Source organism: Mobula birostris, chromosome 1 (assembly GCF_030028105.1).
Source record: "Mobula birostris isolate sMobBir1 chromosome 1, sMobBir1.hap1, whole genome shotgun sequence".
Taxonomy (NCBI): domain Eukaryota; kingdom Metazoa; phylum Chordata; class Chondrichthyes; order Myliobatiformes; family Myliobatidae; genus Mobula; species Mobula birostris.
The window spans coordinates 57,968,242-57,994,566 of NC_092370.1; positions in this window are offsets into that span (position 1 = coordinate 57,968,242).

Below are 26,325 nucleotides of genomic sequence, written 5' to 3' on the forward strand. Positions count from 1 at the left end.
TTGAATTCATACTGCACTTTGAGAGGGAGAAGTACAAGTCACATGTATCTGTATTGCAATGGAATAAAAGGAATTACATAGGCATGAGAGACGAGCTTGCCAAGGTGGCTTGGAAGCAGATACTGGCAGGAATGAGCAGTGCAGAGGTGGCTGAAGTTTCTAGGAATAGTTCACAAGGCGCAGGGTAGATATGTCCCACAGAAGAAATGGCAGGGGTATGCAACCGTGACAGACAACAGAAGTTAAGGACTGCATAAAAGCCAAGGAAAGGGCATATAATGTAGCAAAAATGAATGGGAAGTAAGATGATTGGGAAGCTTTTAAAATCCAACAAAAGGCAACTAAAAAAGCTGTAAGAAGGGAAAAGATGAAATATGAGGACAAACTAGCCAATAATATAAGGCAGGATACTAAAAGTTTTTTCAGTTATACCAAGAGAAAAAGGGAGGTGAGAGCTGAAATTGGACTACTGGAAAATGATGTTGGTAAAGTAGTAATAGGGGACAAAGAAATGACAGATGAACTCCATAAGTACTTTCCATTTGTCTTCACTATGGAAGAACTAGTTGTGTGCTAGAGGTCCTTGAGTGTCAGGGACCAAAAGTGAGTGCCATTGCTATTGTAAAGGAAAAAGTGCTAGGCAAACTGATAGGTCTTAAAGTGGATAAGTCACCGTGATCAGATGAACGACATCCTAGAGTCCTGAGAGAGGTTGCTGAAGAGATAACAGAAGCAGTGGTCATGATCTTTAAAGAATCACTTGATTCTGGCATGGTCCCGGAGGACTGCAAAATTGCAAATGTCACTCCACTCTAAGAAATTACAGGCTAGTTAGGCTAACCTCAGGGGTTGGGAAAGTGTTGGAGTCTATTACTAAGGATGAGGTTTCAGGGCACTTGGAGACTAATGATAATGACTAATGCAGGGTGGACAAAGGAGAGGTAGTGGATGCCATTTATTTGGATTTTCAAAAGGCATTTGATAAGGTATCACAGGTGAGTCTGCATAACAAGATAAAATTCTATGGTGTTACAGGAAAGATACCGGCATGGATAGAGGAATGGCTGGCAGGCAGAAGGCAGCGAGTGGGAATAAAAAGGGCCTTCTCTGGTTGCAGCCAGTAACTAGTGGTGTTCCTCAGGGATCAATAATGGGACTGCCACTTTTTACATTGTTTGTCAATGATTTGGATAATGGAATTGGTAACTTTGCAGCAAAGTTTGTGGTTGATACAAAGTTAGGTGGAGGGGTAGGTAGTGCTGAGGAAGCAATGTGATTGCAGAAGGACTTAGACAAATTGGAAGAATGAGCAAAGAAGTGGCAGATGGAATATAGTGTTGGGAAATGAATGCCAATGTATTTTTGTAAAAGAAACAATAATGCAGCCTATTATCTAAATGGGGAGAAAATTCCCATAGGTGCATCCCTTCACACATCATTGTCCAGAGATAATTGAATTTCTATTTGCAAGCCGCAGTTGTCCTCATCTGGTCAGGGCAAGGAATTCCTAATGCAGACCATGATGTCCCCATGTGTGCCCCAGCAGTAGAAGATTACTGACTTCACCTCCAAGTCACCAATAAATGAATCAGGAATCCTTGCTGGAGAGGAGGGACGAAGCATGTACAAAACTATGAGTAGCTTTCTGGCATGCCTCAAGAATCTTGTTCAAAGCCAAAGGTAAATGTTCAAAAGGACTGCTTGAGCCCCATATTAAAGAAAGCACTACAAGTGTTTTCCTTGCTTCTACTGTTACATGCTCAAGGAGATCTGTTTTTTTTTGTGAGAATGATGTAATGGTCTTTTGGAGGTCACCTGATGTGATTTTCCTGCCGATGTGAGGTCACGTGATGACATGTGCCCCGTGACTATATAAGGGTCGACCCAGGTGACGCAGTTAGTTTTTGAGTTTGTAGATTTCCAGGTAGAACGTGTTGTGCCTCCGTTTCTGTTACGTGTTTGTTTTTGTGACGCAGTTTCATTTTTAAAACGGAGGGTGCGTTCTCTTATAAGATATAGTATAGTTGGACTGGGAATTTGTGGCTGGAAGTGCCAATTTGCTCAATTCCGACAGTTGAAGGGGGAGTGAAGAATTCATCGAAGTTACAGGATCGAGAGGAGTGGGCATCGTTTGGCAGTTTAATAAAGGATGGACCTTATTGAGTCTTCATTGGAGTAGTAGCTACCTGCATCGAGATAACTGTTGCCAGAAAGGGCAATGAGTTCATGCAAAAAGGTGCTCTCTCTTTCTAAAGGAATTTAAGGTCAGTCGATTTAAACTGTTTATTTTTGGCATCGGGACTCCTGTGGACAGAAACGGCAGTAAAGGTGCTTCTGTGAAGAAATCGTTCTCCAGAGAAGTCTCTCCCAATTGAATGTGTAAAACTGTTGGACTTTCGAAGTTATCACCTTAAGAACTATATCTGACTATCGCTTTAAGAACTGTTTTCGCATTTAACGCTTTAAGAACCAGAGCCGAGTGGAGTTGGTGAACGGCTGCATACCCATTAACTTCCGGTTAAAGTTTTCCTTTGTTGTTTTTTCCCTTATCGTTTATACGTGTCTAATAAATGTTTGGTTGTTTTTATATAACCTGTCTCGATTGATAATCATTGCTGCCGGTTACGTAACACTACAGACATTACAACACAGGTTAGTGCAGCCAGAAATGATGTTAGCAGGATGCATGGAGAAAACAAAGGTAACAAGCTTGTTGAGATCCCAGCATCAGAGTACAAGCAATATGTTATTGGCATCTAGCAAATAGGAAGACTAAGCCATCAGTTCAAGTGCCCACTTAAGGAGGATACCATGCTGCGGAGCAGACAAATAGTAAGTGCCGCTGGTTATCAGTTTAACAGGTGGCTCAGCTTTGGAGGATCCAGTCTAATATCTGAAGATGAGATGACAACATTATTTCAAATTTATACTGATAGCAGAAACTTTCATTGTATTACTACCACCTTGAAAAATACTCATGTAAATTAGTTAGCAAATAGGTAGTCTTCAAATGTAGTTATTTTTGTATATGCAGTAACAAGTAAAACTTGCAACATTTTTGCTCATAAATTAGAATTCACCTAATGACAAGCCAGAGTATGTATTTATATATAATAAATTTAAGTAAAATACATCAAACATTCCTCTAGGTTTTAATTTTATGTCTGATATTTCACCAGTAGGGTATTTGGATAAGGAATGAATTTGAAGAACAGTTTTCTTTTTTCTGTGTTGAATATATCTTTTCATGTTTTCTCTTAAAGGACATGATGTTTATCGTTATATTGAGTATTATTGTGAGACTTCTTCACACACACTGAATGTCTGATAAGACATCATTCAAGCAGTTTAATAGTGCAAGACAGGCTTGAATGGCAATGTGCTTCAGCACTGAAAACTTTTATGTGCTTTACTGAGCAGATCATACCCATGTAATAAAAGAAGCAAGGTAGTGAATACATTGAAAAAGTTTTCTTTAACATTAAGATTTATACTAATGCACCTATAACATGTCCTTATTTGGTCTGCTTAACACATATTGATTTCTATTATTACTGCAGTAGTCAACTCAGGTTCAGTTGAAACCTTATATTCTGAGCACTCATTGTTGCTCCTGGAAATAAAGATTACAATTAACACAACCTGAAAAATATTAAAGGGAATTAGATCTCTTTCTAAGATCATAACTTTCCTTTTCAAACTTACAATTAGTTTAATTGAACACTTGAGAACACCTTAATCACTAACTCATATATTGGTAAGAACCAAGACAAATATTTCTGAAGTCCGTCACTCAAAATCAATAATCTTCCTTCAATAATATGATCAGAAACAACAGTGGTTATAGAAAATGATGCCGTGCTTGTCTGTGGGAATTTAGCCCATTGAGTCAATGCCAACTCCAAACAGAACAATCCTGTTCTCTATCTTACTGCCTGGTAACATATTTTCCACTAGGGATAATTAACAATAGCTAATTAACTATCAACCCTCATATCTAGATGAATGATTAGAAACAACAAGCATTTAACAAAACAGTTGTGTCCAAATGGAAGCTTTTTGTAAAAGGTGCACTAGAGAAATTTTGACTGAATTACATCTGTCTCAAATCTTTGTCTTGAGATCATTATAGTTTCAAATATATAGTACATCAATAATATTGATTCAACAACTCAATACAATGTAGTCAAATCTTCATTGCTGTCATCAGGCATACAGTTCAACCATTCAATATTTTCCACAGGTTGTTGATACCAAACTATCATTGCCTGCTGTACAGCACATGACAAAATGTTCTATGGTTGTCTTAACCATGTAATGATCCTGCTATTTCATGAGAAAGTTGCATCTATTAAATCCCACACCTGGTCTGTACAAACTTTGCTGAACCTAGCATTTGTAATTTGAAAAAGCAGATGCTTGTACCTAGTTGGGCTAGAGATGGACCGTAACCAATCACTGAACAAGAGAATGAGAAGGGAGCTACTTTTTCAATCCAGCTCACACTCAAGATTGAAAAGGCAGAAATGTGCTGCAGTTTTTCAGAGTTGGACTGCAACCAATCACTGAGTAGGATTCATTAAAAAGGGAGAATAAAAGTGACATGAGTGGCCATTGTTCTGAGTGGCTGGTGTAATCATCAGGCTTAGGTGAGTTGCTCTTTTTCTTCTTAAATCACATTGCTCATCTCTAAAGGGATAGTAGTGCAGTGAGAAAGGCTCCAGAGGCACTGTTTTGTTCTGTGTGTGAGATATAGGAATTCTGGGAGACCTCCAACCTCCCAGATATACCACATCTACACCAGGTGCATTGAGTAGCTGCTCCTTGAACATATTAAGGAATGAGAGATACAGCTTGGTGACCTTCAGTTCATTCAGGAGAATAAGGAGATGACAGGTGGGAGCTACAGGGAGGTTGTCACCCTTGGCTGCAAGAGGCAGGTAACTGGGTGACTGTCATGAGGAGAAAGGAAAATAGGCAACCAATGCAGAATATCCCTGTGGCCATTCCCCTCAATACTAAGAAAACTATATTGGATACTGTTGAGGGGGATGACCTGTCTGAGGAGAGCTGCAGTGAATGTGTCTCTGACATTGAGTCTGGTGCTGTGGCTCAGAAGAGTAGAAGGCTGAAGAGGATTGTGGTGATGATAGGGGACTCCATGGTCAGAGGAAAAGAGATGAGATTCTGTGGGCATGGTAGAGACACCTGGATGGTATATATTACTTCCCAGGTGACAGGGTCAGGGATTTCTTGGATCTGGTCCGTAGGGGAAGAGTGAGCATGCAGATATCTTGGTATGTATTAGCACCAAAAGCATAGGTAGGAAAGGTGAGGAAGTCCTGAAAAGAGTTTTAAGACGTGAGGTACATAGCTCTAAAACAGGACTTCCAGGGTAGTAATCTTTGGATTGATGCCTGTACCATGTGCCAATGAGGGTAAGAATGAGATGATTTATCAGATGAATGTCTAGCTCAGGAACTGCTGTATGGGGCAGGGGGTAAGATTTATGGATCATAGGGATCTCTTCTGGAGAAACTGCAGCCTGTACAAAAAGGATAGGTTACACCTGAGCTCAAAGGGGACAACTATTGTTGGGGGCAGGTATGCTAGAACTATCTGGAAGGGCTTAAAATAATTTGGTAAGGGGATGGGAACCAAAGTGATGGTGCTGAGGATGAGCCAGTTGGTTTACAAACAGAGGCGGTGTGTAGTGGGACAAGCAAAAATGAAAGGCTGAAGATAGGGCAAAATTACAGTCAACAGGCTGAGTTGCAATGTAAAAGGTGGACAAATCTGACAAGTGTGAATGCAGAACTGAAAGGGTTATATTTCAAAGCACACAGTATACAGAATAAGATGGATGAACTTGTGGTACAGTTATAGATTGGCATGTATAATGTTGAGAGCATTACTGAATGAAGGCTGAAAGAAGATTATAGCTGGGAGCTTAACATCCAAGGATAATCATTGTATCAAAAGGGCAGGCAGGTAGGTAGAGGGGGTGGTGTGACTCTGTCGGTAAAAAATAAAATTAAATCATTAGAAAGATGTGACATAGGGTTGGAGGGTGTTGAATCATTGTAGGTAGAGCTGATACAATAATTATGATGTGGTTTACAAATTACACTGGGAGATAGAAAATTCATGCCAGAAGTGTAATGTTACAATAGTCATGGGGGATTTCAATATGGAGGTAGTTTGACGAGCTAGTTAGTGCTGGTTAGTTGGAGAGGGAGTTGGTACAATGCCTACAAGATGGCTTTTAGAACAGCTGTTGGTTGAGCCCATGAGCGGATCAACTATTCTGGATTGGGTGTTGTGCAATGAACCAGAATTGATTAGAGAGCTTAAGGTAAAGGAACCCTTGCAGGCCAGTGATCATAACATGATAGAATTCAGCCTGCATTTTTAGAAGGAGCAACTAAAGTCAGATATATCAGTATTACAGTGGAGTAAAGGGAATTACAGAGGCAAAGAGGAGTTGGCCAAAATTGATTGGAAAACAACACTGACAGGGATGATGGCAGAGCAGCAATGTCTGGAATTTATGTGAGCAATACAGGAAATGCAGAATATACGGTATACATCCCAAAGAGGAAGAAGTATTCTAAAGACAGACTGACACAACCATGGCTATCAAGAAAAGTAAGCCATCATAAAAGCTAGAGAGAGGGCATATAATAGAATAAAAATTAGTGGGAAATTAAAGGAATGGGAAGCTTTTAAAAACTAACAGAAGCCAGTTTAAAAAGAATCTTGAAGAAAAAGATGGAATACAAAGGTAAGCTATCCAATAATATTAAAGAGGATACCAAGACATTCTTCAGATACATAAAGTGTAAAGGAGAGTGAGTAGATATCCGGCCAGTGCAAAATGATGCTAGAGAGGTAGTGATGGTAATAAAGGAAATGGTAGATGAACTGAATAAGTATTTTGCATCATTTTTCACTGTGGGAAGCCACTAGTAGTATGATGGAAGTTCAAGAGTGTCAGGGGTCAGAAGTGTGTGAAGTTGTCATTGCTAGGGAGAAAGTGCTTGGAGAACTGAAAGATATGTTACCTAGTCCAGATGGTATACACTGCAGGGTTCTAAAAGAAGTGGCTGAAGAGATTGTGGAGGCATTAGTAATGATCTATCTAAAATCAATTGATTCTGGCATGGTTCCAGAGGAATGGAAAATTGGAAGTGTCACTTTGCTCTTCAACAAAGGAGAGAGCCAGAAGAAAAGAAATTATAGGCCAGTTAATCTGAACTCAGTGGTTGGTAAGATGTTGGAGTCAATTTTTAATTGTGTGGTTTCTGGGTACTTGGAGGCACATGATAAAATAGGCCATAGTCAGCATGGTTTCCTTAAGAAAAAATCTTGCCTACTGAAACCCCACTGGTTTCCTTGACTGCGTAAATCTAGGGGAGACACACTCTGGTCCTACCAAACTCATGAGATTAAGATGGCTCTCCCACCCCAAACGCCAGTCTGTGTGGATGGTGTGTAATTTGCTGCCCTGTTACAACTCAGTGCCAAGAAGAAAACAGACAGCACACTACATCAATTAAATGAATTGTATGTGTGAACCTTAACTAAAGGGTTAATAAAGAAAAAAAATTTAAAAAGAACAAAAGGAGCCCATTATAATTAAACAGTCAAATGTGCACCAGTTGGAGCTCAATTCACCGATCTTCAGCCGAACTCAGTGCCCAGCTCCATCGAATCATGATCTCCCTACCAGGTCAAATCCTATGACAGGTTCTCTCCAGCATCTTCTCTCTTCATCTCCCTCCGAACAAAAAAGCCAACTTTTCTAACTGGATGACACACATTCCTCTGCATCCCTTATCTTCAACAATAAACCAAACAGGCTGAAAGCAGAACAGACTTTTCTTAGAGAACTGCTAAAATGAAATACCTGCAGCATGGCAGAAAAAATGTGAACCAAGGTGTTACACTGTCAAATCTGCTGGAATTCTTTGAAGAAATAATAAGCAGGTTAGATGAAGGAGTGCATGGATTCTCGTAAGGCCTTTAACAAGGCGCCACACAGGAGGCAGCTTAATGAGATAAGAGGTCATGGTATTACAGGAAGGATTCTAGCATGAATAAAGCAGTGGCTGTTTGGCAGGAGGCAAAGAGTAGGAATAAAAGGAGCCAATCTGCGCCTTGTAAGGCATGAAAATGCCTGACGCAGGCCTCTCATGGTCTGAGTCGACGTTCCCTCCCTCCCTCCCTCAATGTTCCCTCCCCTTTTCTGGTTGGCTGCCGGTGACTAGTGGTGTTCCACAGGGGTCTGTGTTGGGACCACTTCTTTTACTTCATATGTCAATGACCTGGATGATGAAATCGAAGGCTTAGTGGCTATATTTGTCAATGATATGAAGACACATGGAGCAGCATGTAGTTTTGATGAAGTAGAGAGGCTAACGAGGGACTTGGACAGCTTAGAAGAATGGACAAAGAAGAGGCAGACGGAATACAGTTTCAGGAAGTGTATGGTCATGCACTTTGGTAGAAGAAATAAAAGGGTACATTATTTTCTAAGTGGAGAGAAAATTCAAAAATCTGAGGTGCAAAGGGACTTGTAGTCCTCGTGCAGGATTCACAAAAGATTAATTTGCAGATTGATTTGGTGGTGAGGAAGGCAAATGCAATGTTAGCATTCATTTCAAGAAGACTAGAATATAAAAGCAAGGATGTTATGTTGAGGCTTTATAAAATGCTGGTGAGGCCTCACTTGGAGTATTGTGAGCAGTGTTGTGCCCCTCTATCTTAGAAAGAATGTATTGACATGAGAGAGCATTCAAAGGAGTTTCAGGAAAATTATTCTGGGATTGAAAGGCTTGTCATATGATGAGTGTTTGATGGCTTCAGGCCTCTACTAATTGGAGTTCTGAAGAATAAGGGGTGACTTCATTAAAACCTATTGAATGTTGAAAGGCCTTAACAGAGTGAATATGGAAAGGATGCTTCCTTTGCTGGGGGTGTCTAAGTCCAGAGGACACAGGCTCAGAATAGAGGGGTGTCCTTTTAGAACAGACGAGGAGGAATATCTTTAGCCAGCGAACATGGCTCCAACATGGCTGTGGAGGCTAAGTCATTGGGTATATTTAAAGCAAGGTAATGGGAGACCTAGGTGAGCAAGGTTGGATCCAAGTGCTGGAATCGAGACACAGTGCAAGTCAAATGAGAACAGAATACTAAACTAGACACTAGATGATAATCCAAGTAGAACTGCTGATTAAGCTCTGAATCTCTGTTTGTGTGCTCCTTAAATATTGACCTGGCACCAAAACATGGCTGCCAATTAGGGAAATGGTCCTGAATCCTTTAAAGAGCCGTGCCAGTTATCCATATTCCAGACAGTTCAAGTGTCTAAACCTCAGAAGCTGCGCACTTGGGATATATAACAGGACCACTTCTCCTACGGCTGACTGACTCCTGATGGCCCTGGCTGCTTGGAGAGATGGTGATGTTCATCATGGACGACAGCCAGATCCAAGAGGTACTGCCGAACACCCTAAATCGTCAGAGTCCAAATTTCTTCTTGTTGTAAAGACCTGTTCCCTGTCGATAAACCTGAGTGGCAGCAGGGCTGATAGTGGTGGAGCTAAGGGGCTAGTGTTGACAGCCTTTAAGTTAGAATTGTGGAAATTGGGATTGATCTTCAGGGTTTTGGGGAGTAGTAGGGTGTAAACCACTGGGTTTACTTTCTTGAGGACTTTGAAGGGTCCAATGAACTTGGGCACCAACTTGCTAGATTCCATGTGAAGAGGCAAAATCTGAGAGGAGAGCCAGACCTGTTACCCAGGCAGTAAAGCCAGTCCACGTCTTTTCCTATGGTATCCTTGGTTTCTACCTTCCAGACAGAGGTCAGCAAAATCCTCCTTGCCCTAGTCCATTTCTGCTTGCAGCGTTGGACAAGATCTTCGGCTGCAGGAGCCCCAACCTCGGCCTCCCAGTTCAGGAAGAGTGACGGAGAATATCCAAACTGGCACTCAAACAGTGACATCCAATGCACCGAATACTGTAAGGTGTTCTAGATGACTTCTGCCCACAACAAATGGTTGTACCAGTCATCAGGTCTTTCTGGCTCCAGGCATCTTACGGTTTATTCCACATCTTGGTTGACCCACTCAGTCTAGCCATTGGACTGCGGATGAAACCCAGAGGAAAGACTCGCTGTTGCCCCAATCAGCTTATAGAACACTCACTCCAGAAACGTGATGAAAATAATGGCCCACAATCCATGCAGTGTCAACTGGCAATTAGTGTATCCTGATTACCTGGTCCAAGACAATTTTAGCTATCTCCGCTGCAGATGGGAGCTTGTCCAAGGCTATGAATTTGCAGGCCTTTGAAAAATGATTGACAATTACATGCTGACAGTCTTTGCCTTGGAAGGAAGAAGATCTGTGACAAAATCTATGGAGATGTGCTCCCATGGGCTGTCTGGAACAGGCAGGGGATGAAGGAGCCCCTGAGGTTGGACACAGAGCTCCTCGTTCCAGGCACATGCTTGCACATATTGTCTGACCTTCCTCGCCATTCCAGGCCACCAGTATCTTCTCTTGATGAACTCGAGAGTCCTGGCAATCCCTGGGTAAGTGGTCGTTTTCAGTGTATGTTCCCATTGAAGTACCTGAGACCAACCTGGAGCACATTCTTGGGGATCTGCCCTTGTGTTTCAGCCTTGTGACCGAGAGTGTCGATTCCCCAACTACTTGGTGCTGCCACGTTGGCTTCAGGCAAAGTGGTGGTAGCCTTCTCCTCTCATTCCGGTTCATCAAACTGATGGGAAAAGGCATCTGGTTTCTATTTATTTTGGCCGCAATCGATAGGTCAGGATGAAATTAAAGTAGTTAAAGAAAAGAGACCACCTAGCCTGCCTGGAATTCAGTTTCTTGGTCTCCTGAAGCCAGGTTCTTGTGGTCTGTCCAAATAATAAAAGGGTTCTTGGGCCTCTTAAGCCAGTGATGCCATTCTTCCAGAACCAGCTCGGTCATAAGCAGCTCTCTATTCCGTCTTAGTTCACCTCTAAGGATAACCGCCTGGAGAAGAATGCAGATGGTTGCAGTTTACTGTCCAAAGGTGTCCATTGAGATAATACTGCACCAACTCCAACATCCAAGACATCCACATGCATGATGAAGGGAAGGTCCAGGTTAGGTGAAACCAAAATTGGAGTTGTCATGAACTGCTGTTTAAGCTCTGCAAAAGCAGCCTACACTTCAGTAGTCCAAACAAAATGGGCCATGAACTCTTTAGTTAGAGCTGTTAGTGCTGGTTCCACTGAGCTGAAGTTCTTGATGAACTTCTAGTAAACGTTGACAAATCCCAGGAATTGTTGGACTTGTTTCACATTAAATGATGGTGACCAATCTCAGATTGCCTGACTATTAGAGATGATAGAACCCAAAAATGAAATAGTGGTCACTGAAATTTGGACGACTCCAGCTTGACACAATGTTCATAATCTAGAAACCTCTTTTAAGATGTCCTTGACATAAGCAATATGCTCCTCCATAGACTTTGAGAAGATTAGGATGTCATCCAAGTACATGAAGGTATGTTTATGGAGAGTATCCAGGAGCTTGTTATTTATAAAGGCCTGGAGAACTGCTGGACAGTTCGTGTGGCCAAAAGGCATGACCAGGTACTTGTACTGCCCATCAATATGTTAAATGCAGTTTTCCACTCATTAACCTTCCTTTTGTGAACTAGATTGTACATACTCCACAAACCTAGCTTTGAAAATACTCTTGCTCCTTCAAGAATCTCAAAGGTAGTGTTCATGAACAGAAAGAAGTAATGGTTCTCGGCTGTTAGCAATTCAACCTTCTGTAATCAATACGTGGCTGCAGGCTCCTTTTCAATACAAAAAACAAACCCACACAAATTGGTGAGGTGGAGGGCCAAATTAATCCCATGGCAAGAGCCTCTTTTATCTACGCTTCCATAACACTTTTCTCCAGGCCTGTATGCGTGTACAATCGCCCCCACAGAGGGCAAGTATCAGGCAGTACATCTATAGCACAGTTGTAGGGCTGGTGCAGTGGAGGAGTCTTTTCCCTGGCTTAGACGTTTTCCAGTCCTTGTAGATGGAAGGGATTTTGCCCGGCTTGTGCGATGCAATTACCCCCAAGCTTTTCTTTGAGGGCACCTCCTGAGGCTCCTTAGGTAGCAGGGACAATTCAGCAAATCCTCGTCCGTATCCTCAGACGATGTATAAGGCACTACAAATGGCCCTTGCACCCCCGGGACTAGGCACCAAGGGTCTGCGTCTCAGAGACTTTCCTTTAGTCAGGACCAGGTAGCTAGATCCCTTAGGCTTAACTGCTAGAGTTCCAGACTGCTTGGGCACTTCCTTGGTTTGCTCTTTAACTAGAGATCCTCTCTCTAGTTCCCCTGTGCCCCTGACCAGACAGGGTTGGGACTCACACAGTCCTGTGGTCACACTGTCTTGTCTGTCCTTGAGAGTAGGACTGGGTCTCCAAAAAGTTTCAGATTACTCCGAACTGAAGTCTGCCCCCTCATCAGTCCTTGGTCTCCGGCAAGTCTAGGGGTCAGAACACTATATACAAAAAAAACATACCCTCTTGCAATGACTGAACCAAGCAATGATCTAGTTCACAGAAGGGCATTGCTGGGACAGCCAAGGGTGCCCGAGGATCAGTAGAATGAGAGGCAAGTCAATGATAGTGACAGTAATGTCCTCCATGTGATCCTCATCTGCAAAGCCAATGTCTGCTGCTGGATCTACCTGGACCCTAGCGGACGGCCATCCAGGATAATTGCAGACATGGACTGACTCAACTCTTGCGTATGTATGTTGAGCCAATGGGTGGTCCCCAAGTCCAGGAAATTACCAGCTGCCCCATAGTCCATAAAAGCATTCACTTCTCAAGTTCTTACCCCAGGAGATCTCCGCCTTCAACATGATCCCAGAACCTGTAGGATTGGAAGTACTAGCTGATACCAGCACTGTTTTTCCAACATTGGACAGTTTTAGCAGTTCGCCCAATGGCTGAAGCCTCAAACCTTTCGGCCTGCAGGTGACCTGCCTCCCCACAGTAATAGAGACAACTTTGACTACAACGTCAGGACCTCTAATTGGTGGAGAGTCTTGAGTAGCCGATTTGCATGAACTCGAGGGATCCTGAGCAGGAGAGAAGCTGGTCATGGTCCGAGGTCAGAGAGTGCAACTGCGAAGCATTGAGTTCAGACTTGGGCGAGCCCTCTTTGACCACTTTCGCTCTGTAAAACAATTATAAAGAGAGGTGGACTAGTCAATCAGATCCTCTAAGTCCTCTGCTGGCTCCCCCAAGGTGAGGGTGTCCTTTAGTTCACCTTAGGGTCTGTGGTGGTATAAAGTGGCCAAGGCCTTCCCATTCCAGCCACTCTCTTGGGCCAACGTCTGAATATCAATAACATAGTCGGCCACTGACCGTCTGCCCTGTTGCAACTTCATCAGATAGTCCAAGGCTTGGCTTGCTCTGGCAGGTTGATCGAACACCCTCCTCATATCTACCATAAATTTTTCCAAATCCAAGCACATCTCTGACCTTCGTTACCAATGCATGGTGGCCTAGTCCAGGGCTCTCCCAGTCAGGAGAGAGAAAATGAAGGCCAGCCTTCCGTACTCCAAAGGGAACTTTGGAGCTGGAGTTTGAACACCAATGAGCACTGAGTGAGGAAGATGTGGCAAGAACATCTTCAACGGGTCACCGTTGAATCACTCTGGGGTCAGAAGATGAACTGGCTCACCTGAAGGACTCTGGCTTCCTCCTTGAGAAAGTTGACACGGCGACCTGGAGGTCATGTATCTGCAGCCTCTCTCTTGAAATCCTCTCACAGTAGCTGACCACAGCAGTCAAAAGACTCTGATACACCACTGGGTCCATATTGGCTCAATCATACTGTGACGAGCGACCTAGACCAGGATGGTCGGACCCCAGTGCTGGAGTATCTGGGGCTGGAATCGAAACACAATGGGAGACTGAAGTGAGAACAGTCATATACTGGACACTAGACGATAATCCAAGTGGAAATGACGATTGAGGAGTGAACTTCCATTCAGGTGCACCTTAAATGTTGAATCCTAATGCCAAAATGTGGCTGTCAATTAGCGAGATGGTCCTGAATCCTTAAAGATGCTGTACCAGCTATCCATATTCCAAAAGGTTCGAGCCTCAAAACCCTGGAAGCTGGTGCAGTTGGGCGTGTATCGTAACAGGCAGAGGTTGATAGATTCTTGATTAGTCGGGGCATGAAGAATTATGGTAGAAGGCACAGAATGGGACAGAGAGAGAAATGAATCAGCCATGATGAAATGGCAGAGCAGACTCAATGGGCCAAATGGACCAATTATGCTTCTATATCTTATGGTCTCATCAGTGTCATTTATTGTCACCCAGTTTTCCCAATTTTTTTAAGATAATATTTGGGCTTTTTCCAGTGATGTGATCATTATTTCAGTACAAAATGGATGGAAGCCACTTGATTCTTTCACATGCAAAGACACTGGGTGAAGATGTTTAACTCTGGCAGATGAACATTAGAGATCAAAATGTAGGAAAATTCAAGCATGAGAGGGGATCTGAATAAGCAGGTTTGAAAAACTTTGTTTTCTCCACATTTTTTTTCTCCTTAAGTTATTAAGGATAACCTTAATAACTCCCTGTCCCAACCACAGATTGTGTCACAGAGCCTGGATGCCCTCACTGGCGGGCAGCTGAACAGGGTCAGCAATCAAGTTCATGAGTATGCATGTTCCAGCCAATTAGCGTTTCATTGTGGTTGCATTTAACCCCCTTCCTTTCGTTTCAGTCTTGTTGATACTTGACCAAAGCACAGTAATGGCTATGCTCCCTGCATACCTTAGGCCTCACTCCAGGAAAAAAGACTAGAGCTGAGATTGATGCTGTAAAGGAGCAGAATTAATTTTGTATAAATTACTGCTTCCGAGTTACAGTGTCGGCGTTAGCTTAAGTTTGAGAGTTTTAGTTAATGGCTCTATTAGCTTAGCATTTATAATATTTCCTTTGCTCTGCACAGTTCTTATTAAAATTCAGTGAACTGTTCATCCGTTTTCAGTGTCTCTCCCGCCGCACTTGGGCCATCACACAGACTTGCACTCCCATCTTAATCACTCAAATATTGGTTCCCATCAGGTTTTAAGTCTGAAGTATGCTCCCTGAACTTATCCATTTCTGTAGCTCTTTCTTTCCTTAAAACCTAAATATATGACCATATTTTGACATCTGCCCTAATATCTTCCACCCCCTGTAGTGACAGAGGTTTACATTTAGAGATTTCAAAAACCGAGATGGAAGTGAGAACAGGATTTTTGAAATGGCTTGGGAAAATCTTAAGGCACTTTGACAAGATTTCACTAAGACTTTCTCCATATATTCCAGCATAACTATTGCAGTTCTCAATTGCATTAGAGCTATTGCAATGGCAGTCAGTAAAATCAGTTTGCTTGGATATCAGATCATCGTTAGGGCTCCCCCTTGATCTGAAGGAGAGATGGAGGAGAAAAATGACACCATTCGATCATGAAGAATGAATGAGAGTCAGAGAGCAAGGTGGACCTTTTATCCATTTTGTCAATTCTTCACCTCTCTACTGCAAAACTTCTAGCAGTGACTCTGACTATATCTGAGAATCTTAATGCCACATCTGAGAAGCTTACATCTACTACTTCAGTCCAAGGCTAACTTGACACCTATTGCAGTATTTAAATAGGGCTTGGGTGTTGAATTTACATGCAAGCAGTTTTAGTATCCCCAGCTCAACTCAAATTACCTTAAACAGCAATTAGCATCAGAATTAATTATTCAAACCTGAATTTCATACGGGAATGACTAATTCTTTCAGCGTCCAATATTTCATGTTTTCACCCTTTCACCAGAATAATCTCTTGGACTCCTGACTCCAGAAAGGAAAATTGTTTTATGGATATGTATGTAAACTGATTAAGGTAACAGAATAGATTACCTCACATTGCACTGGAACAATAAAATCTAAGAGCCGAAAACCAAGCTAATGAAAATTAAACAAGGGGTTTAGTAAGTTTCGCACAGAGAAATTAGCATTTGAGGTGGACTTTCTTTCGGGTAAACTAATACAGACATGGACATTGGGTTATTATAGAAGGAACTAGATATTTCAGTGGGAGGAAGCTAGAACCTCTCCAAAAGGAAGAGCTAAGGTCAGTGTCAACAATAATTACCTTCAGAACTTGTGAGTAAGCTGTTAAAATGTAATTATTAAAGCCTTACAGGGGCATCTGCAAATTTATTTCATTTTCTGCCAAATTATTTGCTCCTACGGATATTTGAATAACAAGGTGAAGTTCATGTGTTTGCATTTACAGACTTCATTGAGAGTTCTATTATTTTGCTGGTGGATTTGCCAGAGTTTGAAATGAAAAGCAAAGAGAAGTGGAGAAGATCTTCACCTCATTATACAAATTTTAATGAGATTCTCACATGTTGTATTCCATTACTGTGCATATTGTGAATTGTTGGTTTGATTTCATAGGAATTACAGTACATTTAATTTTTTTACATCTGTTTACAAAAAATATGATTAAGGCCCCTAAAATCAGAAGCTCCATCCAAACCAAAATGTTTGCATTGATTAATGGCAGTATAAAGGATAGTATTATTGATCAATAATAATAAATATCAATCCCACCAAACAAGGGGAAATCCTTCAGATGCATTCTATTTTATTGATTACTGAGGTTGGGAAGTCCTTGGAGCTGGAGAGTAGTTATTACATGTTCCTAATAGTTTCCCATTATTCTGAAAATTAGCTTCATTCCAGCAAGATGTTTCTTGGAGGTGAAATACAACATTGTATCTAGAAAGATTTAGACAAATCTTTCTTACTGCAGTGGAAGAATAACATAGACTTTCTTTGACACAGAATTTCACTGAGATTGTCTCTGTTATAGACCTGTTATAAATGTGTCACCATGGAGTAAAATTAAAATTGAAAAGAATTTCTCTGCAATTGAATTTGCAGGGGGTGTTCCATAGTCACTCACAACTGATGATGTCAAAGACTTCATTAAGGTTAATAAAGGCCACATATAGTGGCTGCTGGTATTTTCTGAATTCTCTTGGAGTTGGAGAGGTAATTTGCATTGTGATTCTAGGTGATGGAATCCTAACAGTGATTCAGAGAGCAGTTCTTCAGCTACTGAGAGGAGATGATTGAGAAAGCACATGGTGATGACTTTCCTTGTGGTAGACATCAGGGTGAACCCTCTGTATTTACTACATGAGACATCTCTTTCTTAAAAGTAGTCAATAATTATAGAGTTTCTTTTGCTAGAGCAGAAAATATCCTCTTTCTACCCATGGACAATGAGACTGTAGATTAGTGACAAGTCCTTTACTACTGAATTTTAGAATCTCAGCAGAATTATGTATGCTCCAAAGATCTTGTTATCTTTAATTAAGATCTGGCTTTTTAAGTATTTTTGTTGGTAGCAAGGCTAGTGCAAGAGAATGGCGAAAGATGGAGCCAAGGGAACTCGCATCAAGAATAGACATGGTGATTTTTGGTTATTTTCCTCTGTCCCTGATGTGTTCACCACTGCTCATGACTATAAGTGGGGTAAAGCCACGGGTGCTCAGGCAATGGATGGCCTTGATAGAACTGAAGAACTCATGCATATCATAGTTGTCTGCAAATTGCTGGATCTCCTGCACTCACTCCATTTGTCATTTATTCTGTAGCTGATGGGTTTTCTGCTGGCTTTCAGGTGCTTAGCGGAGCTTAGACAAATGATGGACTGTCAATCCAGGAGTGTCTTAGAGGTTATATGCCAAATCTTGTGATAAGTAAAGCATTTTTTCAGCTATAAACCAGAAGAATAGCTTGAGTGATTCCAGGGCAATGGTAGAAAAAATTTCCCTCTGTGACCAAGTCTTATTGATAGAACTCAAGCTATCTTTCCTGCCAATAGTTTGTAAACTGCTATAATTCTAATGTGCCATGCAGTGCTGGCTCCTTTGCAATTTTAAGGCACTTACTTGAGTTCCTTAAGATCTGGTATTGTGTACATATATTAGGATGTTGGGTCTTGCATATTTAGTAACTTCATTGGGTATGTTCATCCACAGATTTGTCTGCGAGTTTTACCTCTGAACTCACTCAAGAAGCAAAGACTCACCAAAATTCTGAATGCCATGACAGGTTTCTCAGAACAACTATACAGTTATTGCCAACACCTGACTGTGGATCTTATAATTAGACAATTTTTTAAAAGCACAATTTCTGACTGTGCTGCATTGAAGTGGTTTTGCAACTTTGCCAGTTTGTTAAATGAAACATTGATCACAAGTAGGCTTTCCAGTGTCACTTAAGTAACCTGCTCTATTTCCCTTAACAAGTTTGTCTTCTTGCATTCATGTGCAACCTCCTTATGAGCATCTTTATCCTGGCCCTCTAGTTCAATATCGTAACTTAAAGGAAGTCCATAAATATTATGCCTTCCAAGATTTCCAATAAAGCCAACATAGGACTGGTCTGTCAATTTGTGCCTAACTTCATTCTAGTAGTTACTCTTTACTTCCAATCAGTTTTGTGTGGACTACTTCTTCTCTCATGCTGGACTCAGCAGCTTCACATCCATGACCTATTGTGACTACAGAGACAGATGACCTTATCTCTTTCAATGACCATGATTCTTTGCCATTCCATCCTTGACACCAGTGTGAGATATGTATTCTTTGGATGCTAATTTGCAAATATATGAAACACAAAGAGCTCAGAACAAGTTATATCTTCTTCATACAAACTAACTTTCTGAAACTCACTATAAATATTGTTCAAGCTCATTTTAATTTTTAAATAAAGGTAACATGTTCTATGGGAACAGATCCCTTGGATATCCCTCAAAAGGCAGAACCTATTTTGCATCCTTACTATTGAATACTCTCTTTGAGGTTTCATCTCCAGTCTGTAGGAAGAGTACAACATTCTATTGTTAAAGGTTAAGACCTTCCTTTAATTGCCAGTTTTTGGGAACAATGCCAGCATTTTTTACATTACTGGTATGCCTTTGCAAGTTTTCTGAGTTGGCATATATATCAAATCAAATAAAGAATGTCATCAAGAAATGGATTGATTAAACATTTATTGAAGTTAATGAACCATACCCTTGTGAAATAGGGTTTAGAGTAAATTAATAATTACAGTAGGACTCTAAAGGGACCATTTAAAAATAAAGTCTGTTAGTCAAACATAGCCTTATATAGGTTTCAGTCGCTTTATTTTTAACCTTGAAGCTTTATGATGCCCAGTTCAATTATTTCCAGATTAAGTTCAGCACACTGTTGTGCCTCTATTCAACTTTAAGAAGAAAATCACTGATAGTTTGATTTTTATTCCTGTTTCCCACACAAACAAGGCTAAGTGATAGTTCCAAATTAGTGCCAAATTGAGGACAATCTCACTTGAATCTATATTAAGTCTGCCCAGAGCCTTTTTGTAGGACTCTTACTGTAAGTGGAACAGAAAATATTTTTGTCCCAATTCCATGAGGTCAATGTGATCACATTCTATAGAAAACTTCAGTCAAACCCTATGGCATTGCCAAATTTACCCAGAGAATTAAGCCGGAAGTGGTATTCCTCAACAGTATATTTACAGGGTGACTCGTCAGTATTGGTAAAGTTGAGGTTTAGTGGTTTTGAAGGGCGATGGACGGGGTAAGGAGTGACTGGAGAGTAGATCTTGCTTACAAAGTAAATCGGAATCGAGTTTAATATCACTGCCATATGTCATGAAATCTGTTGTTTTCAGCAGCAGTACATTGCAATACATAATTTAAAAACTGCAAATAACAATAAGTGTATATATAAAACAAGTTCAAAGTAAATTTATTCAAAAAGTACATATATGTCACCATATACAACCCTGAAATTCATTTTCTTGTGGGCATACTCAATAAATGTATAATGGAATAATAGCCATAATAGGATCAATGAAAGACTGAATCAACTTTGGTGTTTAACCAGTGTACAAAATACAATAAACTAAGCAAATACAAAAATTAATAATAAACCAATAAGCAATAAATGTTGAGAACATGAGATGAAGACTCCTAGAAAGTGAATAGGTTGTGGGAACATTTCAATGATGGGGCAAATACAGTTGAGTGGAGTTATCCCTTTGGTACAAGGTCCTGATGGTTGAGGGGTAATAACTATTACTGAACCTGGCGGTGTGAGTCCTTAATCCCCTGTACCACCTTCCTGATGGAAGCAGTGAGAAGAGAGCATGACCTGGGTAAAGGGCATCCCTGATGATAGATGTAGCTTTCCTGCAAAGATGCTTTGTGTAGACGTGCTCAGTGGTGGGGAGGGCTTTACCTGTGATGGACTGGGCCGCATCCACAACTTTTTGTACGATTTCCATTCAAAGGCATTGGTGTTTCCATACCAGGCTGTGACGTAGCCAGTTAATATATTCTCCGCTGCACATCTTTAGAAGTTTGTTAAAGGTTTAGATGGCATACCAAATCTTTGCAAACTCCTAAGGAAGTACAGACGTTGCCATGCTTTCTTCATAATTGCACTCATGTGCTGGGCCCAGGACAGGTCCTATGAAATAATGATCACCAAGGAATTTAAAGTTGCTGGGCTCTCCCCACCTCTGACCCTCCGAAGAGGATTAGGTCATGGACTTCTGGTTTCCTCCTCCTAAATTCAACAATCAGCTCCTTGGTCTTGCTGACATTGAGTAAGAGGATGTTCTAATGGCATCACTCAGCCAGATTTTTAATCTCCCTCCTATATGCTGATTTGTCACTACCTTTGATTCAGTCTATGACAGTGATTTCATCAGCAAATTTGAATATGGCATTAGAGCTGTGTTTAGCCACACAGTCATAAGTGTAAGGTGAGTAGAGTAAGGGCTAAGCACACAGCCTTGTCACGTACCTGTGTTGATGAGATAGTGGAGGAGGTATTGTTGTCAATCTGAACTGAATGTGGTCTGCAAATGAGGAAATCAAGTATCCAAGTGCACAATGAGGTATTGAGGCCAAGGTCTTGAAGCTTTTTGGTTAATTTTGAGGAGATTATGGTATTGAATGCCAAGCTGTAATCAATAAAAAGCATCCTGATGTATGCATTTGTGCTGTCCAGATGTTTTAGGGTTGAGTGAAGAGCCAATGAGATGGCATGTGCTGTGGATCTGTTGCTCCGGTAAGCAAATTGGAGTGGATCCAAGTCACTTCTCAGGCAGGAGTTGATATGTTTCCTCACCAACCTTTGAAAACACTTTATTACAGTGGATGTAAGTGCTACAGGACATTAGTCACCGAGGCAGGTTATCACGTTCTTCTTAAGTACCACTATAATGGAAACCTGCTTGAAGCAGGTGGGTACCTCAGACTGCTGAAGTGAGAGATTAAAGATTTCAGTAAACACCACAGCACAGGTCCTTAGTACTTGGATAGATATTCAGTCTGGGTCAGATGTTTTTCGTGTGTTCACCCTCCTGAAGGCTGCTTGTACATCAGCAAAAGAGACTGAAATCACAGAATCATCTGGGGTTGTGGGAGTTCATGATGGTTCCTCTATGTTTTTTTGTTCAAAATAAGCATAGAAGGTATAGAGCTCAGCTGGAAGCGAAGCTCTGTTGCCGCCTATGTCACTTGATTTAACTTTATAAGAGGCGATAGTATTCAAGTCCTGCCACGACTGTTGAGCATCCTTCATTGATTCAATTTTAGTCCATATTTGCCACTTTACCTGTGAGGTAGCTTTCCAGGGATCGTACCTGGACCCCCTCTAACTTTCTTGGTCACCAGATGTGACTGCCTCTGATCTGGCCCTCGGCATTAAATAGGTAGTGTGAAAAGAGAGGAAAAAATACTGAGGAAGTGTTCATGGGTTCATTGTGCATTCATAAATCTGATGATGGAGGGGAAGAAGTAATTTCTAAACATTGAATGTGTGTTTTCAGGCTCCTGTACCACGTCCTTGCTAGTAGCAACGAGAAGAGAGCATGCCCTGGGTAATGGGGGTCCTTACTGATGGACGCTGCTTTTCTGAGGCAACTCCTTTTGAAGGTGTTCTTGATGCTGGCGAGGCTGGTGTCCATGATAGAGTTGGCTGAGTTTTCAACTTCTGCTGCTTTTTCCTATCCTGTGCAACAGGCCCTCCATACCAGATGATGGTGATGCAACCAGTTAGAAAGCTCTCCACAGTACACCTGTAGAAATTTGAAGGTGTCCAATTCTCCACAAACTCCTGATGAAACATAGCCACTGTCATGCCTTCTTTGTAATTACACTGATAAATTGGGCGCAAGATAGGTCCTCAAGGATATTGACACTCAGGAACATGAAATTGCTCACCCTTTCCATTTCTGATCCCTCAATGTGGACTAGTGTGTGTTCGCTCAACTTCCCCTCCCTGAAGTCCACAATTAATTCCTTGGTCTTACTAACTACGAGTATAAGATTGTTGTTGCCACAATGCTCAGTCAGCTGATCAATCTCGCTCCTGTATGCCTCCTCATCACCATATGAAACTCTGTCAACAATAGTTCTGTCCTCAGCCAACTTATAGTGAATCCTGAATACTTGAGAGATATTTTACATTTTGAGGCAGTACTAAGTGTGCATGTTTGTGTTTAAACTGATTAGCCCCTTCAAAATCTCATACTTTATTTCAAGCCTCAGAATATCAATCATTTCTTTGCAGTGGTGCATTTCATTGGTTGGCTACATGCAGATTAGTTTACACAGTCAGTTTAAACCCAACAGATTCTGAGAAGGTAGGGGCTGATAGGAAAATTAAGGGCAAAGTTGCCTCAAACTTGGAGCATTTTAACATCTGAGACTCATTTAAATGATGTTGATCTTGCATCCAATCTGCAGAAGTAAAGTGTTTATAGGAGTTCATGACTTACACGTATTAACTCACTAGTGACAGGGATGTGGCTTTGTTATAGACTTTTAGGAAGGTGGGACAGGGAATAGTGTGAAAGAATTTAATCATATGTTTCACAGCAGATCCCCAGAGGAGAAATTTCTTCACTTACCCAGAATACCCTTTTGATTTTCTAGTCAGATCCCAACCTACCATGAACAGGTTTTTGAGTATTTGTGGTTTTAAAGGTATTTTAGAAATAAAGAGAGCAGCAGACAGCAAAGTGTCCATTGCTTATGATACAAAAAAAATTCTTAAACACGTAGTCTGATCTCTTCTGGTCTCCAAGTGCCAGTGTAATATTGAGTTGTGGAAAGACTCTGTTGCCCTCTCTGCTCATCACTGACTTTCACAATGTAAATCTGCAGAGTGTCAGTTAATCAAATCCAATACACAAGAGGGAAGCTAATCATTTTGACATCTACTGTGTCTTGATTTTTCTTGAAATCATGGTGGGAACACTGAATAATAGAAATGATAGTATGTAAGACCAATGCTATTGGGATTTCTCAGATTTTGCCAGATTTTTCATGATTATGTATCTGTTATTCACTTGAACCAGTTGCAAAAGGAAATATTTCCTAATGTAGATACAAACATCAATTCACATAATACAGGTTGAGCACGTCTTATCCGAAATGCTTGGGGCTAGAAATGTTTATGGTTTCAGATATTTTTGGAGTTTAGAATATTTGCATCTACATACTGAGATACCTTGGGATGGAACCCAAGTCTAAACACAAAATCCATTTACATTACATATACAGCTTTTGTACAGCTGGTGTGAGCAGTCAGCGGTTAAAGCATAGTCTGATGTGATGGAGTTGGGTCCTACACAGAGTTGAATGACCACTCCCACCCTGTGTCCATTATCAGGTTCCAGTACTGCAATTGGCTTCATATCAGCCATTGATTTGAAACAGACACTCATTCCACAGCAAGTACCATGCAGGGGGTTGTAGTTTTATATTACATTTATAATAATTTTGTGCATGAAACAATTGCCTCTAATTTTCAATTTGTTGTGACAGATCTTTGCTTATTTCATGATCAGCATACCATTAAGCAACATATGTTCACTCCAACACTGACAAATTCACTTTTTCAATAAACAATTGAGATCTTCATTTTCCACTTCATGCAACGTTTTTCTATTTTTCATTAACTTCTGTTGATTATATATGTGAGGTCACTTTTCACAACTGTCTGAGAACTATGCATCACCTGGGAACCTTTGCATAGCCTTGTGGAATCTTCCATTTGCGACATATTAACCCTCAAACAATATTTGGATTTTCAAAGGTTTTCAGATTTTGGATAAGGAATATTCAACCTGTACATACGAAACGTCATTGTAAGTGAGTTTTTCAATTTCAATTTTATGCTACCATTTCAAATGAGCAGATAACTTTTCCAACATGTACAGATGTATGTACAGATATTTATCTTCAAGGAGATTTTACTCTCCTCTCACTCCCCCCCGCAAATTATCCAACAACTTAATCACAAAATTCCACTCTCCAAGCAATTTGCTGCCATGCTTTGGGTTCCTTAGGACAGGGCTTGGGATGATGAATTCAATTGAATCCTGGCAATTGAGCTGAGACTGGAGCTGCTGACATCTTTAAAATGCTCACGGATCAACAGGCAACAATTCCAGTCTCTAGGTATAATGAGTTCTTCAGGCCTGTGAGAACATTGGGCTCTAAGGTTTTTTGAGCACCTGAATTGATTAGTTGTTGCTTAATGACAGCCATTAATCATTTAGAGTACCTTGTGTTTTTATCAAGCAGCTCAACCTTTGTAATGCCATCTCCTGGGCTCTTCAGTTTAAGCTTGTTAAGTTTATGTTGATATGCTCAGGGAATACGTGTTACCTGTATTATTTATGTGGATGACTGATAAGCACTAATCAGGGGGTCTAGCTTTGAGAATGTTATTTCTCATGGTGTCGCTTGATCAAGCCACCAATGTTCATCTAGGATTATTATAAATAAACTCTCATTGCTGTCACTACATCAGAGTCCATCATTCCTCTGTACTTGGGTTCAGATATTGTCAGCACACACCGTGACAAAAGGACCCTGCCAAGTAATAGACCCAGCAGCATTTTGACATCAGTGGCTGGAGGCAAGGGTGCCTTCTATTCCCAATGCATGTCCTGAGTCTACATTCTGAGTGTACTTTCCAATTTTCTATAGTCTACGTTCTGAATATCCCGAGTTTACGTTCTGAGCTTCTCCAATCTGTGTTCCAAGTGCCCCAAGTATACGCTTTGAGTATCCTGAGTCTACGTTCCGAATATACATTCCAAGCTTCTCTAGTCTATATTCTGAGTATCTCCTGTCTCCATTCAGAGCTTTTCAAGTCACAAGTTCCCGGGTTCCCAGCTTCGGTATTCAGGTCTGAATAACTATTGAGCACTTCAAGCAAGCTTATTGATAAAGGTTATTTGATTCAGCAAAGCAGCATGCAAGTCAGTAGTGTAAGTTTTGGAAGACCCCTGCTCCAAAAGCTGATCCCTGGCTGGAGTGTGTAAACACACAGGTAAAGTAAATAAACCAAGAGTGAGCTACCTTGAATTTAACCTCTTGATGAAAGTCAAGATACAGACTGCGAGAATTGAACTTTCATATAACAAATGAAACAGATCTACAAAGAGTCAGCCAACTCAGCAATAAGAAGATCCTGCCAAAGCTGTCCCAATCTGTAAAGTTGAGAGTAAGGCCTTCTGTATCATAATTGCCTCTGGAAAAATAGTGAAGGTTGAAATACTACGAGCAAAATCCTTCCAGGTTCCTTCCCTAGGTTTTGAGTTTCATGTTTTCAAGTACTCAAGTTTCCAGGTCTAAGCATACCAGCCTAAGTGTTGAAGGTTCTTGAAGTTCGGGAGGAGAGAGAGCAGCGCGCCGTGCGTGCGCAGCCCTCCAGTGAAAAATGGTATCGTATCCGTTAAATAGGGACCATGGACAATTCTGATTTGGATTTGATGGAGACGGACGTGAAAGCACAGAGGAACATTTAGAAAAATTTCTGAAACGCTTGTTCGCTGCTGTCGTTACTGCGTGGTCAGGAATCTTTCGGAGGGAAGGCCTCAAAATCCCCGGCTTTGCCTGCTGCTGGCGAATCGCTTGGATAGAGATAACGCTCAGTACTCGGTGTCGGAGAGCTGATCAGAGCTCGAAGTTTTCCGATGACTCAGAGTCGGACCGTGGTCGCGTATGGCAGGGAGAGATTTTCTTCCCTCTCCCGTCTGCGTGAGATGTGGGACATTTGAGAGACTTTGAACTTTTACTGTGCTCATGGACTTCTCCTTCATCAAGTTATGGCATTGTTGCACTGTTGTAACTATATGTTATAATTA